Raw genomic sequence first — 18649 nt, 5'->3', positions numbered from 1 at the left:
GCCAAAATATACTAAAACTCAGCTCACAATAAGTTCTAGAGGCCTCTGGGGACAGAGGAGAAAACCTGAACACTCCGAGACCATATGGTGCTGGCTGTTAGGGGCAGATTTCATACCCAGCATTGTACTGGGAACAGTTTAACTTATCGGTGTTTGCTAATGCTAACTTGCTATTCAACAACTTAACACAACTTAAGTTGTTAAAGTTGGTATTTTACCGTCTTTCCAAGGTTTTTACAAAACTGGTAATTGTTGGCTTTATATTTATAATAATATTTAGCAGAACGTTTTCATAGCAGACCATACATTTTACAGCCTGTCTGATAAGATACAAGCCAGGTGGATAGTACCTCATATGGTAATTGTGGAAGTTTTTTTTACTCTGGTGTAACTTTCATGGTCCTGCCAATAGGTGAACCCAGTTTTCAGTCCTACAATAAAGCATATCTAAACTATTAGCATCAAATTTCACTGCAAGGATTGCATTCTTAGGGAGAACAGCTGAATTCAGCATCAATACCATGAAACCATAAATCATTCCTGCTTTGTATCAACATTCCAGGCTGCTGGTGTAATAAGGGGGTTATTTTTGGCACACTTTGGGCATCAGTACCAACTGGCCATTGACAGCATGGTGGCTCAGAGGTTAGTACTCTGGCCTTTGCAGCGCTGGGTTCCAGGTTCGAATCTCGGCCAGGACTCTATTTGCATGGAGTTTGCAGGTTCTCCCTGTGTTTGCGTGGGTTTCCTTCGGGTTCTCTAGTTTCCTCACATTCCAAAAACATGCAATAATTAATTGACTAACCCCACAAAATGACCATATGACTATGGTAGGGACATTAGATTGTGAGCCCCTTTGAGGGACAGCTAGTCACATGACTATAGACTTTGTACAGCGCTGTGTAATAAGTTGGCGCTATATACTGTGCAATAATTATAATAATAGTGTTCCACAGCCAGACCATAAAAAGTTATTTCTATACTGCAAGTTGACTTCATTAGAGTGGCAGCTATCAGGGTATATATTTGTACTGCATTGTTTACACTGGAAAATTTTCTAGGCAACAGGTCACAAACTATACTCAAACAAATGTAGCGAGTTTCATTGCTAAAAGTTTGAATCAGCAATCCGAAAGAAGTGCAGCAGCTCAGCAATTGATTTCAAGGAAAAATAAGCAACTATAGAAAATCTGTTAATGCCCATTGATTGTCCCCTTCTGATCACTCATGTGCCATTCATTGTCCCCTTCTGATCACTCATGTGCCATTCATTGTCCCCTTCTGTCCACTGACTAACTTTTTTTTTGGCTTCTACGGCCGGGTAACAGACTCCGTTATGGCAGGGATCAGCAGCTTGCTTGTCCTTACTGGCGCAGAGTCGCGGGCGGGCCTTTGAAGTGACTTTCAGTTTTCACACAGGGGCAGGTCTCTATTGTGACCCAACTCTTCAGTAACCACCCAAAAACAGCCGGGTGGTTGCTGAAAAATGCAGGGTGGTGCGCCTGGCTAAAGGGGCTAAGGAGACCACTGCGTTTGTATACAGGATATTTTCGGCAATGGTTCTTATTCTCTATGAATGAACCCTACCATCTGTTAGGTTAATTAGTTCTATGTATGGAAGGTACAGAGTACAACTAATTGTTCTATATACTAGATGTAACACTCAGTGTCTGTTCTTATCCTGTATACAAGCACAATACAGAAGGCTACCTACGTTCCATATACTGGATTTATTGCTCAGCACCTGTTCTTTTCAGTAAAGGCGGCAAAGTGTCACTTCTGTCCTGTATGCTCATGTGTAATTCTCAGTATCTATTTTCAATCTGTCTGTATGGAGGGCACACAGGATAACTTCTCCTATGCCATATGTTCGGTGTAAATCCTTGGTATGTACTATTATCTCTGAATGTATGGTGCACAGTACAACTTCTCTGGCCTCCTTGAAATGATTTGGCCATCTGATTTCTGCCAAATGCATTTGTAAGACGTCTTAAGACTGCTCAATACCTTTAAGAGCAACCTCATTCAAACAAATGCTTTTGAGGTTCAATTATATTCCCAATATTCACTACTATATAAATACTGTATAATAATAATAATAATAATAATAATAATAATAAATACTACGAAAGACAGAAGCAAGTTTTTCAGGAAAAAATAGAAAAGAAAACAACATATCTGAAAGCTGCTTGTTCCAATTCCCAGAAATGCACAGGAAGTAATGCAGAGTCTGACAATCTGAAAACTGCTGCTGTAGCAAGTTCTTATCCAGGTTATTACTGACTACTGGGTGTATTGGGACTTTAAAAAGCAAACATATAAGGCCTGGAGTCAAAGGACAGAGTAAACTTATCAATGTCTGTAAATGATGACCCAGCCCTGATAAGGACAATGAAGCCATAGATAAAGTCAAGTCAATGTACAGGTACAGCAATTCATACCGCCACTGGAAACATGAAAGGAAGAGAAAGCGATCTGGGATAAGGCAATGAGATAAGAGATTGGTAAAGGACTTTACGGAGCATTATTAAATATTAGTTCAGAAATGTATCAATGCTACAAATAAAAGGATCTGTCCCATCATAAATCTTTTGGGAAGGTTCCCTCTCCTTTTGCTTCAGTAAAGACTGAAAGGGAAACCTGCAGCATCCAGGGATACTTTCGTCACCTATCCTACAGTTATCTCCCAGCCCCTTATAGCTGGGTGCATCACCCGGCACTTTTTAGTAACCACCTGGCTGTTTTTGGGTGGTTACTGAAGAGTTGGTTCACAATACAGGGGCTGTCACCCACCTACAGCTTCTTCCAACACAACTCAAAAAAAATTCTGGGTTCAACACAGGCCTAGGAGGCTGTGGGTTGCTCCTTCTGTGCATGCCCAAGATTGGCACTGTGGCGTCAAGGGGGTTTTCCTCAAATGTGAAAAAAGCAAGCATGGGCAGAGAGATACGCACTTTTTTTCACTTTTGGTGAAAGGAACATCACCTGATTTTGCGCCTGCACAGAGCGAGATAGGGTAACATGGTAGCAGTGTTGGACAGAATTGTTATAAGTTCTGCTTTAGTGTTGAATGATCTTTCCTTGTTCCAGTTTAGTTTCCTTGTTCCAGTAGTTTATGTCTACCAAAGATGAATCTGTTTTGTGGTCATGCTAATCCAATGGTTTCAATCTCCAAGCCAACGACCCAAAACAAATATACAGCTCATATTCCAATCTCCTGTAATGATTGATTATCCCAAGATTGCAATTTAGAAAATACTAGAGCAGCTGGATCAGCAAAACAGCCAGTGTAGTATGGTTTGCAAGATGGAAATCATATACAGCAGCCTCCTTTTCTTGAAAGGTTTTCCTGTCACACCAATAGGAAGGAAATTTACACCCACAGGGGTGTATGTGTGGCTTCATGTTCCAGGGTTAGGTAAATCCTAGGTCAGTGTGCCCATCAGGGCTCAGATTATAGAAGCTTAGATTTCCAAGTCTGTGTTTTAACAGCCTCAGGACTGTTTACTAGCCCATTGCAAAGAGATGACGTCTCCGAAGGGCGAGCAAATCATTTGACACCCAGCGCCATATTTTATTTACATTACAGTAAGAAGAAGCTATTACAAAATATATATAATATATATACACACACATCTAAGTCAAGTATTGTAGGATTGTAGTATATTCATTCCAACCCAAAAGTGTCTCTGCAGCTAGCCCCTTTGCTCCTTCCTAAACAGCTGATGGCGCAAACTACAGGTACAGGACATGTGACAGTGTTCAGAACAGAAGCCGTATGTCACATGATAAGGAGGGTGACATCCCTGAATTAGGAATGACAAGATACCCCCTACAGTGTTGAACACAGAAACTTTTTTTAAGCTGGGTGGGCTGAAATTATAAGTGGGTGGCAGCCCCTGCATTGTGACCCAACTCTTCAGCAACCACCTAAAAACAGCCAGGTGGTTGCTGAAAAGTGCAGGGTGGTGCGCCCAGCTAAAAGAGGTGGGGGAGATCACTGCTTTTGTATACAGGATATAATTTTCAGCAATGGTCCTTATTCTCTATGAATGAACCCCACCACCTGTTAGGTTCATAATTTCTATGTATGGAGGATGCAGAGTACAACTTCTTGTTCTATATACTAGATGTAACTCTCGGCATCTGTTCTTATCCTGTATACAAGAACAATACAGAATGCCACATCATGTTCCATATACAGAATTTAATGCTCAGCACCTGTTCTTTTCCACAAAGGCGCAAAGTGTCACTTCTGTCCTGTATGCTGTATGTGTAATTCTCAGTATCTATTTTAGCCGGGTGGCTACTGAAAAGTGCCGGGTGGTAAGCCCGGCTTAAAGGGGCTGGGAAGAACACTGCCCTACACACTTTACAATTTTTTTGCAGTTCCATTTTCCACCTACAGGAGTTTTTAAAGTCATCCTGATATAGGACACCATTACCTTGAGCCCTTCTCCTCCCACAATGCAATGCCCGGCCCTGAGCAGGCAATCACAGGGCCCGCACAGCACTGTCACATAGGTGCCGGGGTAAGGTTATCTGATACAGAATGATATTAGGCTCACACAGAGCTCCAACAGGTGAGCAGCTGAAGAATGCAGGAATCAATAATGGAGAGAACCTGTCACGTTCCCAGAAGTCCTCGTCACACTTCAGCAAGCTCTCATTTGGTGCTTCCTTCCTTTAATCAAGCTTTTTTTATACCCGATAATAAAAACGTTTTTTTCAGCGTCAGTTTAATTATATTGCGTTAGTTTTCGCTTGGCTTTGGTATCATCGTGCAAATGATTGCGGGGGCTTGGAAGTCATGTGACCACTTCTAGAGCCAGGGCGATGCAAAGACCAGGACCCCCAGCAGTCCCACCAATAATTTAAACCAACAGGTGTGCGGCTTCAGGCTCCGGGTCACCATCAGGAGGGGTACCTCTGTACCGGGCCCAGCCCATAGGAGTCGGACTTTCCCAATTTTAGACTTGGGGGGGCCTGGGTAGTTTGCAGAATACGGGAGCATCTGATAGGGCCCTGTCCTAGGTTTCTGATTGGTCAATCTGTTATAAGTGATATTCTATTTATACAATCGGTGTTAGATTTACCTAAAGTATAAAAACAAGACGGCCATTGACTTACATACATAAAGGAGATTATACTGCAAATTGTAGCAATAACAAGCTTCTTCCACATAGCTCTATATTAGAACAACTATAGAACAATTTTATATTATTACAAGTCGAAATAAAGCCCGATAAAGGTTCCACACGTCCTCCCTCACTGTCCTGTGTCGGTACGGGCCGCCTGCATACTTCACACGCGAGCCCAGCCGTCTGACCTAGGCCGGGCATTAGAGGTTGACAAGACACTTCCTAGGCCGCCAACTCGTCGCCTAGCGACATACGTGACGTCACGCCCTCAAGGGCAAACCAAGAGTCACCTAGCCAGAGACTCTCCAGTCACGCTGCGTCGCCTCGCTACGTCTAGTCCCGCCCTCCGTGACCCCAGACGTCATTTCATTGGTCGAGAGGCGGGGTAGCCTGCGATTCTATTTTTAAACAAGTCAACGCGGCAAGCGTGTGATTGGCCAGCGTGGCATGTCAATCAGCCTGCCAGAGTTTCCATTCATCACAATGCAGGAGAGATTTCCAAATAGAGCCATGGGCAGAACATTGCACCGCACTGCCCCTGGACAGATATAGACCGGGCACATCCGAGGCCTAGCACATACATGCACACCTATGGGGCTGTCACAGATAACCAGGTCACAATGGAAATTATTGTTACTGAGATCTGCTGCTGTGCAGTAACAGATAAACTGCTGAGACAAATAAGTAAACAGACAGGCCGCCCTAACCTGGGGCATGACTTTTCTGCAGGGATTAGGGATTTGAATATGGGTCCCAGATGAAGGAACATGCACTGCAATAATGGGTCACCCCAAGTCATCAGTACTAATAGCCAGGATCATTACCAACATCCCTGGGCAATGTAATGCAACAAGTGGCACCCCAGATCACCAATAATACCCCTGGGCACAAGTTTGTGCAAAGCAGCATGGCACTGTACAGCATTAAAGGTCACGCCCAGATCATTACTATTACCCTGGGCACAAGTTTGTATTAAGCAGCCTGGTACTGTAATGCAACAAGTGTCACCCCAGATCATTATTAATAGCCATGGGCACAAGTTTGTACAAAGCAGCCTGGCACTGTAATGCAACAAGTTTGACCTCAAATCACCACTATAACTCTGGATCATTACCAATATCCCTGGGCACTGTAATGCAACAAGTGTCACCCCAGATCACCACTAATACCTCTGGGCACAAGTTTGTACAAAGCAGCCTGGCACCGCACAACCAGAAAGGTCACCCCAAATCATAACTATTACCCTGCACAAATGCAGACTGGTACTGTAATGCAACAAGTGTCACCCTAGATCATCTTCAATCCCCCAGATAAATACTAACACATACCCCTTGGACACAGATTTGTGCAAAGCACCCTGGCACTGTACAGCCATAAAGGTCACCCAGATCATTTCCAATACCCCAGGACAAAAGTTTGTACAAAGCAGCCTGGCACAGCATTGAGGGTCATCACAAGGGCTTTGATCACCCTGAAGTCACCACTTGGCCCACAGGGGCATTTACCTAATGCTCACTATGCTGATGATGCCAGCTGATTGGCTGTAAATTCCAGCTGGTCAATGAGATGCAGAGTTTTGATTGGCTCAGTGCAACTTGCAAGTAAAAGTTGTTTTCTGCAAGTCTGTGGACACCTTATATGTCAGCTCCTAACAGGTGGCATGATCAGGGCTGACAGGTCAGGACAGAAGGATCAAATCACACTGTGTGAGCAGTCATTGTGCTTCTTATCTATTCCCTGACCCGTATACACAGAACATATAGCACAGCCTGCCACTTATATGGGGGTCTGCAAAGCTTCCAATACAAAGGGGGTGCTACAGTCTCCTACATACAAGGTCAGTAAAGCCCCCCTTGTCCAGGCTCTTTGTTTGGTGACATGTGACTTAGCTTCTTGCCGCAAAACCCCCAAACTTGCCGCACATATGGTAACTCGGTGCACCCTTTGCATTGTGCATGCATTGCTCGGCTGTGAACTCTCTGCAGCGCCCCGGGGCCTCTCACCTGAATTACGCTGCTGGGTGACTCCGCGGCTCCCGCACCTCCCTCTCAGCCGCTGCAGGCAGGAGGACTGAGAGAACCGGCTACCGCTCAGGACACTCAGCGCCCCGGAAGAGGCTGAAAGGAGAGCGGCTGTGGCTGGTCACATGTCTCCTAGCCCCGCCCCCTGCCCGGGAACCCGGAGACCTGGGCTGTGTCCTTGGAGATGATCTCTGTGTGGTAGCTCGGGCCTAGAATTTGGGGGTCCCTGCTGTCCTTATTACACCATTCTAGTTTCTTTCATTCAATGTTAAATAAATTGAAATTGTTATTAAAATATAATGAATATTGCAGTAAATAAAGCAGACTTGTCATTAAAGTACAAACAGTATGAAAAAAAGATTGTTTCCCTTTTAAATAATAAAAAAAGTTCCATATTTTGTGTTCCTCCTTGTCTGTCTATCACCGCGGCAATAAAGACTGAATAGTAAACCTGCAGCGTCTTGTGATACCGGTACCTACGTTACAAATCCCAGGAGGCTTTGGGGTTACCTTTCAGTCTATCGTCATGGCAACTGTCTACTCATGCTCGGCAGCGGCCATGATCGCCCATGTGTGTAGGGCGAGATTGTTTACATTTGTGCCTGGTCCGAAAACACGTCACCTGATTGCACATGCGCAGAGCGAGATTATATTCTTGATGATGTTGCTAAAAAAGGTTTTAGAGGAAGCAGCACAAGATGGAGATTAATATCGTACATTTATGGTATATTTTCAGATGCCCCACCCAGCGTCACTTTTTGTTTTGTATGAACAAGAGGTCAAAATAACTGGACACCCCCATTTTTGGGGGGAACTGTAGATGTGACTAAATTGTGGGCACTGCATACCTCTAGCTGCTGCTCATGCTCCATGGCCATGTACATGCTCCTAATAATATGTAATAAAATGCCATATTCAGGGTCACCACTTTAAAGCCATGCAGCTTCTGATGAGGCCTCTACTTGTTTTTTTTTACCCTGGGTACCCAGTGTTACCCCAACTGTTGTAACCTTGTGTACTGCATTCACCCACACTTTGATGCCATTATGCAATGCCACCTGAAACGAAAGCATACTGTAAAACACAGCAAATATGAAGTGGTATCCCCAAATGCACAACATTCGTGTTCCCTGCACCCCTACCATTCTGTCAGTTGGGTCCCTGGAAAAGATTGGGGCCCTGGTTGACCTACCCTAAAATGGACATTGACCAACCTGTCACTGTTATCCACATTTTACACTGTGATGAAAACAAGGTACTAATGCCACCCACAACATAAGCAAGTAATAAGAGACCATTTTCCTCCTAATGGCACACACTAATCCATCAGAACAGCCCATTTGCCAGACATGCAGCTAATGCCTCCAGCTGCCCCTCTTCCCAAGGTGCCCCTCCATCTGCCCCCTGTGACAGGGGTGGTTAGCACTGCTTTGCCTGGCTCAGGGTTTGGAACTGTAGGTGTTGGCCTGGTTGGTAGTGGGGTAGGTCTGGCATCTGGCTGTCTTCACAGTGGTCATGCCCACATTCCTTTTAGCCTCATCCTTCTCCATCCATGGTAGTCCGGTCTATTGCTGCTCATTGTGGTTCTCCCTCACTTAAGTCCTGGTTTGGAAAGCAGAAATTAGGTTACTGAGCTTTTGCTCAGGTTGGGCAGCCAGCTATGGTCCAGGGGTTGGAGCCTCCACAGCGACTGCCACAAACATGGTACTGTGCGTTTAACATGGCGTAAACCTTTGCTTTAGCCAAGACTACAGATCTATTGTGAAAGCATGGTGGCTCAATGGTAAGCACTCCGGCCATTGCAGTGCAAAGTCCCAGGTTTGAATCCCGGCCAGGACTCTATCTGCATGGAGTTTGCAGGTTCTCCTCATGTTTGTATGGGTTTTTTTCAGGCACTCCCAGTTCCTCCCACCTTACAAAAACATGCAGTTAGGTTGTCTTCCCCCCAAATTGACCTTAGACTATGGTAATGACATATGACTATTGTAGGGACATTAGATTGTGAGCTCCTTTGAGGGAAAGTTAGTGATATGCCTATGGACTCTGTAAAGTACTGTGTAATATGTTGGTACTATATAAATACTGTGTATTAATAATAATGTGGACTCGAGTTGCTGATACTCATGTTTTCTTTGTTCACTCTCCAATCAATTTGGCAACCAAGAGCTATATTGGTGATCCTTTTTTTTTTGTCTTTTGTCCCTGGAAATGTCTGTGGATTTCTAAGGAATTGTTACAGGGACAGTTGTGCAGCAGTTGAAACAGTGATAAATAATGGGATCAATGAGTGCAATTTTAGGCATTTAGCAGGCATTGCAGTTGCAGTGGTGTTTTTTCTTGATGCTGAGTATCTAATTTTTAGTGCATGTGAATACCACTCCAATAGACCTTAAAGAGGGCGCTTTTTAAATGGAACCGTTATGGAAAGGTTTGTGAGAAGGAAACAAAATCAAACGACTTGTTTCCACTTCCAATACCCCTCCAGTCCCTGTGCAAGACAACAGAAATGCTGAAAACTGCTATAGCGACCTGTTGGTGTTTGATAAAGACCGTTGAATGCCTGTAAAAATGGCCTACAAATGCGACCGGTCACCAAGTGGAATAAATAGGGCACCAAACAAGCGGTAAACGTTCGATCAAAAACCCATGTAAAAAAGCCCCAACATAACATCTAGTTTAAAGTCTTCCACTGGCCATTTCAACCACTTTCCTTGGAGCTTGAATCTAAATCCTAAGTGGTCAACCAAAAGTGTATTAATATTATTGTTATTATTATTATTATCATACAGGATTTTTATATAGCGCCAATATATTACCCAGCACAGTACATGTATAAATGCCTAAGTCAAACCCAGTGAAAAATTCCAGCTACGATCATATATGTGCTGAATTGCTGTAATTCTTCTGGATCCTGTGTTCAACTTATTTCAGTTAACTGACAGCGTTTAAAACTGTTTGTTGTGTTCAATAAATTATTGGCAGCTAAATTGAATGATACCCTGGGTATCTTCCAAGTGGTTTGGGCGCCCTGAATAGACAATTATCTGCCTGCTGATTTCGACAAGAATCTACTCTCGCTTCCATTCTCATGCTTCCATTCTCCAAGATTCTCATGCTGTGTTCGACCCTATGGATATTTAACTATGGGTCCTCTCTTTCCCAGTCCGTAACCTTTCCTAGCCCTCCTTTTCACCTCTATTCTTTTATCCCCTATTTTTTCTTTTCTCTTGTTTCACCTCCTAGCCACCTGAAACGAAAGCATACTGTAAAACACAGCAAATATGAAGTGGTATCCCCAAATGCACAACATTCATGTTCCATGCACCCAGGTTCCTCTTTTGTTATCCATGTTCAGTATATAAGGATGTTTGTTTTGGGTATACTGAGCCGATAAGGATTAAGCGATCCTAGTTTTCGCCTTTTTTCTTTTATTGTGTATCAAGCCAAAATGTTTGTGTTGCTGAAATGCTCATCCATCAGGAGTGAAACGGACTATGTTTGATTAATTTTCTTTTTGTTTTGTTTGTGTCTTTGTTCCTCCTCCAAAAATTGTAAACTTCCTATTCTTAATAAAAATGATTGAAAACAAAAAACTGTTTGTCGTGTTCTGCCTTCTTTACCCACTGAAAACCAATATTTAAATAAAATTTAGCATTCTACTAACTAACTTAAATCTTGTGATAAAATGATACAAGAAAGGTCATGTAATAAGTATAAACTACAGTTCAGCTACATAACAATTTTACTAAGCTATAATGATCATTATTTGCATTCCTTAATTGTAGCAATGTTGAAAGTAACAGTCACATGGCTCAAAATAACAATCATTATGGGAAATAACATTTTGGAACAGAGCATTCATAAAGGAAGTGGTATGTTCCCGCACCTGTAAACTGTATTGGGCAGGATCATCTCATCATCCTGTGTCATGAATTCCACTTGTTATATATGCAGATTTGTTGTTTGCAGCTCCTTTTATATTTACAGCATCATGTAATATGTTGGTGCTTATCCTTTTATTTATTCTTCAGATGATGGAAGATACATCAGGGGAGGAGCCGGACATTTCTTATGAATGAAAACCTACTGATGGTGGATACATTGGGCCAGGTTTATTAAGCTCTCCTAGACTGGAAAATCTAGATTACTTTGAAGAAAGCTGGGTGATCCAATAAACCTGGAATGGGTTTGGTCAAGGATTGAAAATATAAGCCAAATAATAGTAAATCATTTTATGAAATCCATTCAAAGTTTGATGAACCATGATAGTCTTTTTTTCCAGAGCTTTAATAAATCAGGATCATTGAATGTTAGGTAAAGAAAAGAACAACCCTTGGGCTGGTCTAATATTTCGGCTTTATTTATAAAATTAAAAAAATATATTTATAAAAGCCAATTAGGCCAAGCTTTTAAAACCACTGAAAGGACCATAACTGAAACACAATAGGTTAGAAGATTAAGGCCCCCATGGAAAAAATAGACGATGACACAGCGTGCCCCTCTTCCTTTATTGATTCTTTAATTTACTTCCTGGCTTTAATGCTTCACATTATATAATACCTAAGATTTTGCAGGGAAAATGGCGTTGGCCACATCCAGTGTGCCTGTCCCTTTCAGGACAGGGCCCCAGTCACAGGGGGGTCTGGTACAAACATAGTCCATATCCCCCTGTAAACGTTTTAATCCATGTGTTTGTCCCCTCAAGGTAAAGCTTAATGGAAATATCAAATCTCCTACATCTGCCCTCTGAGGTTCCAAAGTTATAAACCTAGTGTTAGAGAGAACAAGATGGGGGGTAAAGGGAATGGGGGGTATAGTATAGGAATCTGAGAACAGTACAGCACAATAATAGAATCAGAGTTAAAGGGCGCTAAATTGGGAGCTTGGGGAGGGGAGCGTAATGCTCAGGTCTTCCATAATAATTAATTTTTGGACATTCTATCTGTACATTTTTCAAAACCATAGTTTGAGAGAATCTTCCTTTATTTTTAACAGTTCTAATGCATTGGGATTTTCCAGGATTACTTTTTTTTTGCTCCTTCACCTTCCACTTCCATGTTTGAAGTCTAGAAGAGAATCACTCATGCTGGACCACCCATAGCCTGGTATGTCCCCATCATTCCCAGGAGAGTAATGCCAAATTGAAATATTTGGGCATTTTTTTGCAGTGCCTGTTATGTCTATATTTTACATGCCATGAATTTATCAGGAGTTGTATGGAAAGCACGGCCGGGTCCCAATATTTGAAGAAGCAAAACTCCAGCACAGGAGAAGCTCATTATAGGAAAAGCCAGCTGCAAGCGACATATCTGTGGATTTTGTAGAATGGTAGGAGTGTCTTTTTTGAATTGTCAGTTTTAATATTTATAGTAATACATTTTTTCAGCACTGACAAATCAGTGGAAGTTCCTCTTTATCTTAGCAGGCAGCCTATCACATATCCCGTATCTGAAGCTGAATTTGCCTGTTGAACAAGCTGCATTCTTTACAAGTCACATGAGACACGTTCCTGGTAAGAGTGAAGGTAACCTTGTGTATACTTTCTCTTTTTGTATTGGACTGCCTGACCTTTTGGGAAAGGACAAATGTAAATTGTATAGTAAATGTTATGCTTAGGTCCTTCTAAACATACCAATAAGACACAGCTATTACCATTGCATATATTATTACATTATTTATAAGTTTTTGAACCATTTTTGTGTATTTGTGTATTTTTGTGAATTATTTTCCTGTAGTAATTTTTCCACTGCAGGTTTGAAAAATAAAGGCAAGATCAGATTCGTTATAGAAGAAAGTGAAGATCTTGTGGAATGGTTCACAAGAAAAACTGATAAAGGATTCGACTTTATGGATGTGGTAATAAATCAGTAATCCCAGGGGAGGGGCCAGCAATTTCTTATGAATGGAAATCTACTGTATGTGGTGTCTAAAAGGGCACAGGAGGTCATTAAAGAGGAACTAAACTAAAAAGTGCCTAAAAAAACACATTTACCTTCAATCCCGCAGGGCAGTCCGATCCATCCAGAGGTGTCCCACGTCGTCCCAGCATCTGTCCCAAGACTCGCCATTTTTTCCTCTTCTCCTGGGTTCTTCTTCCTACGTTACCCGAACCAGGCGTGAGATTGGGTGACGTAGGATGGAAAAAAAGAAGTACAGAAGGAGCACCCAAGACCCTTCTGGAATGCTTGATGTAGGTATCCTGGGAGGCTTTGCACTCCCTTTCATAGGATGATCGAGAATTAGGGGCAGTGCTGCACCCATTTTTTTTTTTTATTAAAAAGGGTGTTGCACTTAAAAAAGAAAAAAAAAAAACAGAATTTTTACTTTATATAAAAGAGTTGTCTACTGTGAAATTTATGAGTTTAAGTACACTTTAAGCAGTTGGTGGTTCAATACCCCTACGGAAGGCTGGTGTTGGCCTGGGAATCTTGGCATTGGGAACATGACTGATGAATGACGAAGGAGATTGAGGCATATCTGAGTTCTGTTTCATTTGAAAAACTTCTATTTTTATTCCACATTTACAAAGCATTGCAATGCCATTACCCATTTCAGAGATGGTAGAGGCAGGGCATCAGCATATTGCTGACATATATATGTTATATATATGTCAATACTGTGTACCCCCCCCCCCCCATCCCAAGACAATACTTTTACACAATACCTTGGTTATGACCATTGCAACACTTTGGACTTAATTTATTGCAGTTCACCAAGCCTGGAAAGGATAGACTACATGAATGATCAAGCTGACCTAGAATGTATTTTCAGTTCTGAACCCGATCAATTTCAGGTTTGCTGGATCACCCAGGTTTTCCCATGATAGTCTATTATCCCCAGTGATTTAATAAATCCAGCTCTTTAAATTGGTGACCAATTATGCTCCTTTAAAATGAATGTCCCAATATAAAAGACGGATAAATGGGTGCATCGTTGGTTCCTTACTTTTAGAATTATAGCTTCATTGACAGCTTCATTGTATCTCCACTGCTAGGTAAGAATGAGTTGACAAAGGACATAGGACGGTGCCCAGTTGGGCGCAAATGAGAACTTGGGGAGGTATTCGAAAGGGGCTAAGGGATGCAAAGTCCATGCATCCTGCCACCAGCTAGCACAGCCTAGGAGGGCTCCCAGTGGTTCAGCCTTTCAAGAAAACCTTCAGCATCAAAAATGTGAAAGGCAGTTAATCTCTCTCATTTATACTTGCTGCTGGTGCATTGTTTTTAAACCTTGGGGTTGAGATGAGGGTGAGGTTTATGTGACAAATTAAGAAGTTTTTGGGACAGAGTTTATTTTTAACCCTGGGGGTTGCTTTATATCACCCAGGCTCATTAACTTTAGCCTCAGCTAAGCTGTATAACCCTGAAGAGTTAGCGGAGAGCAGGTTTGCAGGAAAAGGTTTGCATTGCATTGCTTTAGGTCTGGACAGTGTCACAGTGTGGAAAAATTTCTTCTGCTGACACCATGCCCTAATCCTGTGCACGATTGTCCCCCATGCTTTGTAGTGCCGGATACAAACTACAGAATGGCACTTCCCTCTGCATTTTACTTTAATGTCCCAGCACCTCCTTTTTCCATAGTCCATGACAATCATTGGCATACTATGCATGTCTGTTTGTGTGGCTGCACATGCCGCTGTGCTCATGTGAGGTGGTTGGAGCAGAGGAGGGAAATAAGGAAATGATGCATCCACTATGACAGCATACAGTGTAACAATGGAGCACAATGAGGTGAAGTTTTCTAAGAATGTTAGGTGAAAGTACTGATAGATGGCCCCTGCCATCCACCTGGCAATGGTAAGGTTGGCCCAATAGGCCAATTTGCAGCAGTGAGGTCATAGGGCCCAGGTGAGTGATTTTTGTAAAGTGCTGGCATTGTCCACGTTCATTGTAACCTGAGCCAAAAGTTTTACATCTCTTCAGCCCTGGCTATTTATAGGAAAATATGGCATACAACGAGGAATTCTTGGGTCACCTATATTGCAATACATACTAAAGCTGGCCAATTGCATCAAAGTGATCCCTTTTTTGGTGGTCGTTCCCTACTTTGTTTTTCAAATATATACTTGAATTTAAACCGAGCTACTTACATTCAGATGAAAAAAAACAGAAACAATACATTGACTCAAATATAAACCTAGTGACTAGGCCAAGAGGGCTAGACTGCTAATATTCAAAAGAAATGCCAGTAAAAGAATTCTGAGTAAATACATCTATGATGAGTGTTTTAAAACAGTTACGGTATTTAAAGGGAAAAAGTCACATGGGCTCAGAATATATATCTTTGCAGGATGCTGGGTTGCCTGGACTAAATGATCTCCCTTGTACAAGCACAGGAGGTATGTCATTGTGACCTGGCCAATCAAGATGGCTGAAGATATGACACTCAGAAGAGGAGTGGAGGAAGAAAGGAATGCCTTCAGCAAAGGAAGAAAAGTGTAATTTCTTTAAAATGTGATCAGGCAGGCATGTTTATTTTATTGCTTTTTTGCTGTTTTATTTATTTTGTTAGTTATCAGTAGATAGCTGTGTGTCCTGTAAAGTGTCAGAAATAGTTTGTCTTTGACAGCTCTGATCTGTCAAATCAAAAACAAATGAAGTTTTTTTATTGCATAACATTAGGTGTCACCCAAGTATAAACTTAAATTCTTTTTCTAATTGCATTAATGGCAGAAAAAAAATATCTTGGTTTATATTTGAGTATACCGCACTTACTTATAGCAGACTTTAAAGTAAAGTTGCTTATAAATGCTCTCCCTGTAAAATAGAGAACATATACTTACCTCTCCAGTCTGTGCCACCCACATCACTCTTATCCTGTCAAATCCTCTGCTGGTAGCACCACATGTAAATATTTTCATCCACTATAATGAGGTTCCTCCGGTCAACCTCCATATTACTGCAGAACATGATAGTTAGGTGGAGATCAGTGGGAGGAAGCAGGGCAGCAGGAAAGGTAAGTTATGACTTCTTCTTTTTAGCAATTCTAGGGAATTTTAGTTTCAGAATGGGGTAGTTTTACACTTTACAAAGTTAGCCAAAATCTGCCAGAATTATTATTCTTTACAATGCCTGTGCTTTAGCTTATTTTCCAGGCATTATGTTTGTATTTTTGGAACTGGAAGACAAAATAGAAGCAGAATAAACAGTTTTAAACATGGTGTTTTGCAGCAGAAAATTAGTTGTTAATTGCGTGGTAGCAACAATCTGCAAATGTTAAAAAAGTCTTAGAAAGAAAAGTAATCACCCCCAAACTGTCACTTCCACATAAATTATTATTATTAAGTAGGATTTATATAGTGCCAACATATTACGTATCGCTGTACAATAAATAGGGGTTGCAAATGACAGACAAATATAGACAGTGACACAGGAGGAGGAGAGGACCCTGCCTTGAAGAGCGTACAATCTATGAGGTGGGGGAGGTATCACACAATAGGAGGGGGATATGGAATGGCTGGCAGTAGTAAGGGTTTAGAAGACAGAAGAAGACGGGTCGGCAAGTTTGAAAAAATGGGTTTGAGCAGAAAGTAGGAGCAAGCCGAATAGGACGAGGAAGACCATTCCAGAGAATCGGGGAAGCTCTAGAAAAGTCTTGGAGCCATGCGTGTGATGAGGTTATGAGTAAGGAAGTCATTAGTAGGTCATTGGAGGAGTGAAGATAGTGGGAATAGATCTAAAAGGCTGCTGTTGATTAGCCAATAATATAATAATAATAATATCCACCCATTTATTATTATGATTTAAACTATTTATTTGTGAATGAATAAACTAAATTTTAAACATCTTTTATGCCCCCAGCTAGTACATTGGGCCTGATTTAATTAAGCTCTCCAAGGCTGGAATAAGGCAGCAATAAAAAATTTGCCTTTGCTGCTGGCATCTGCAGTGAGATGTGAAGCACAATGCAGAAATCCTACATTGTGCTGTGCATCTCTCTGGAGATGCCAGCAGCAGCAGCCTCTCTGTCTCTGTGAGCAGGCAGGGAAATCCCCACTCACATCACTCCAGAGGAGGAGTCATCTTCCGGGTGATGTGATTGGTGATGTATGGGGGTGTGTCTGGGAGGTAAATTTAAAAGCAGATTACAATGTAATCTGCTTTTAAATGTTTTTTACAGTACAAAAACACCACACAACATAAAATAAAAATAAAAGTACATCATTTAATTTTATATTTTATTTTTAGATTACATTGTTGTCTATTATTTAATTATTTTTTACAATTATTATTTATAAATATGTATTATAATATAATTTATGATTATAATATAATAAAGAAATATATTTATCATACCCGGGAGTTAATCCTAAAAATTACAAACACACAATATAAACAAAAATATCTATGCATAAAAATAGGATCACTTTTTGCATCAAAAAACTGACAGAACTAGAACGCTAGGGGGGGTTAAGCTGATTTTTGTGTTTTTTATTTAATTTTATTAAAAGTACATTTTTTTTTTTTACATGATTGTGTGTTTCAAACTTACAGGTCTACAATTTAAAAAAAAAATTTCATGAAAAACAGTGTAACGCTTTTGGTACAGAAATCTGAAGTTGCATATGTATGATGAGAATCGAATGAAGCAAATCTAGAAAAACACGAGGCTGCCTTCACTGACTATGTTTAGTCAGTAGTACATCTGGCAGCAATACTTGAGATTACTGACCAACAAATATGTGATTTAGTCAAATATCACAATATTGTAATAGCTTTTCTATGTGTGTGTTGGTAGGTGTAACAATATCTGAACAAAAATAATCGTGCACCAAGAAGACATCATAATATACAAATAACACCCAGCAACAGGCAGATTTCACCTAGAGACATTCCAATAATAACTGATTCTCCCAGTGACATTCACCGGTCCCCCAGGGAGATTCACCAGTGGTAGAACCCTTAGTGACCATGACATTCCTTCTCCAACCTAATGGCCATCCCCGGTGACTTCCATTGCAGACAGCTCCATAACCAGTTCAAGAACATCTTAACCTTTCTGTCCATTCCCCAGTCCTGAGTTACGGGAGGCCAGGAGACTGACCACATTTTCAGGCTCTCTGGATACCATGGGATTTGGGACAGGTAGTAGCATATTCTTTACAGGCAGCTTGGACATCCCCTTGAGGACCCAAAGGCTCCTGCAGGCATTCCACAGACACCTTCTGCAGCTTGGACAGCCCCTAAGGACCCCATAGCTGAGCATCTCCCATTGCAGTCTAATAGCGGTTGGCAGTTATTCCCTGGGGTGATGTAACATTATTAAATAAACCTTTTATTTCATCATTGCATTAGTAAAAATTTGTATTTTTATGCCCCCACCTCTACAAATATACATAGATGATCTTTTAAAATTGGATTTGGGAAAAACAATCTGCCTTATTCTGTGCTTTTCATTCAACCAATCACAATGCTCAATGTTGATAAAAATTTGCATATTGCAAGGGCTTATGGGTAATGTTCAATACAATCACAATTCTTCCCTTTA

General features: G+C 41.3%; 1 protein-coding gene across 1 annotated transcript in view; it reads right to left on the bottom strand.

Moving 5' to 3' along the window:
* Positions 1-7297, bottom strand: part of NNT (nicotinamide nucleotide transhydrogenase) — a 75537-nt gene extending 68240 nt beyond the window's left edge. Inside the window, exon 1 of the mRNA XM_072416679.1 lies at positions 7145-7297. The gene's annotated coding sequence lies outside the window, so the exon portion shown is untranslated. The remainder of the gene's footprint in view (positions 1-7144) is intronic.
* Between the last annotated feature and the right edge of the window lie 11352 nt (positions 7298-18649).

This window comes from Pyxicephalus adspersus, chromosome 6 (genome assembly GCF_032062135.1).
Source record: "Pyxicephalus adspersus chromosome 6, UCB_Pads_2.0, whole genome shotgun sequence".
Lineage (NCBI taxonomy): Eukaryota > Metazoa > Chordata > Amphibia > Anura > Pyxicephalidae > Pyxicephalus > Pyxicephalus adspersus.
Note: the sequence above shows the minus strand (reverse complement) of the source record. Positions and strands in the feature narration are given on the sequence as shown.